The following is a 1,995-nucleotide window of genomic DNA, read 5'->3' as shown; positions in this document are numbered from 1 at the left end:
GATAAATCAGTGTTTTGGACTCATATAATGTATAAAAATTTATTGAGTGGCAAGAACTTCATAAAGGTGGGTGAAAGGAAAAGTATAAGAGCATAGCTGTGTGAGCTATTAAAGTTAAAGTTGGCGTCAAGGCAAACAAGATTGCTATAGATTTAGGTTGTTAAATTTAAGCTCCATGGTAACTACAAAGAAAATATCAGAGAATATTTAAGCTCTTAGAGGCAAAAATTAGAGTACATGTTGTTAGGGGCAGGGAGCAGGAGGAATGAGGACTTAATGCATGGTGGGTACAGGGCTTCTGTTTGGGGGGATGGGAAAGTTTTAGTAATGGGAGGTGGTGAGGGTACTGCAACATTGCGAATGTCATTAATCCCTTTGAATTCAGGTATGCTTTGGAGTGGTTGAGACAGGAAAGATTTTATTGTATATATAATCCCACAATTGTATTTTTAAAAGAGAAGCTAAAGAGATAATAATAATTATGTACAACTTGTGATTCTTGACAAGATTTAATAAGAGAGGAGAACTAGTGCAAAAGGGTATTATTGAGCCATATGAAAAAATTTGGAATACAGACTGTAAATTTTATATCACTGTTAAATTTCTTGAGCTCGGTAACTGCAATTAAGGAGGTTATATATATGAAAATCCTTATTTTTAGGAAATGTGCATGGAAGAATTCAGTGTTCAAGGAGCATGATGTATAAAACCCTGCAATCAAGAGTTCAGAAAAATGGATTGATAAATATACAGACAGACAGATGAACAGATGGATGGAATGGAAAGATAGATAGATTATAGATAGATAGATAGATAGATAGATGATGGATAGAAAGATAGATACATAGATAGAATGATGCAACAAATGTGGCAGAATGTTAAAAATGGTGGATCTCTGTGTCTGGGGGGCATAGGGGTATGTAGTAGTTAACTGTGTGCAGATTTTATTATTTTTGTAACTGTCTTGTAAGTTTAAATGTATTTCAAAACAGAAAGTTTAAAAAAATATAAAATAATATTAGCTCTTCAGGAATAAGGGGACAATATCATAAGAAGGAGGTGCTACCTAATAATCAGAAAGAGCAAAATAGATTTTAATATCTGGAAAATCTTTCTTTAAAGAAGTTTTTAATGGAAATACAAAAAGTTTCCAATAAGATTGAACAATTAAAACTGGGGAAATGGTACACCTATTCAATTTTAGAAATGGTTATATAATAACAAATAGAGTATATTTAAATATATTAATAAAATGTGCAATAAGCTAAAATGAAGGAACTTTTATAATTTCAGATAAATTTTATAAAATTATAGATGCAGATATTTACATTATTGTTTCAGACAGATAAAACAACCAGTCAATGTTACTAAGTTAATAGCTTTTAAAACATGGTGCTGTTTTTATTATATCTGTTTTATCCTCCAATACTAGTTTCCATTTCTGAGAGTTCATAGTCCCATATTATATATTTATTTTTCCATGTAAACCTTTTGTTTTAATAAACAATTTTCATGGCTTGGATTTTAAATCACATTTACAGATAAGGAAAACTTCTCAGCCCAAACCGGTAATGATGAAGCTGTGGAAGGAATACATGCCCAACATGTATTTTAGACTTAAAATAAGAGCATACCAGACACATCATTCCCTAGATGAGATTACAAGAGCTGGAGAAGAGCAGAAGACTCAGGGAAGTTCATGCAAACATCATCCAATCCCTTCCCCTTCACAGTGCAATCTGAGGGTTGTATTGCTTTTAAATGAACTAGAAGTAGGCTCCTGATCATTTTAGTAGAAATTTTCTCCCACTGTTAACAATTAGGCAAGGGCATTAGCTTCAGAAGGGTATTTGCTATAGAAGGGTATTCTACTAAGTGCAGAACAATATTAGAACAGCAAAGAGGAGGTTACATAGATAATAATGGTTCTTCAAATATAAGAAACTTCCATGTCCTAGCAGCAGAAGAGTGGAATGAACTCCACCTCCCAAAGGC

The sequence above is a fragment of the Choloepus didactylus genome, chromosome 12 (assembly GCF_015220235.1).
Source record: "Choloepus didactylus isolate mChoDid1 chromosome 12, mChoDid1.pri, whole genome shotgun sequence".
In the NCBI taxonomy this organism is placed as follows: domain Eukaryota; kingdom Metazoa; phylum Chordata; class Mammalia; order Pilosa; family Megalonychidae; genus Choloepus; species Choloepus didactylus.
Note: the sequence above shows the minus strand (reverse complement) of the source record.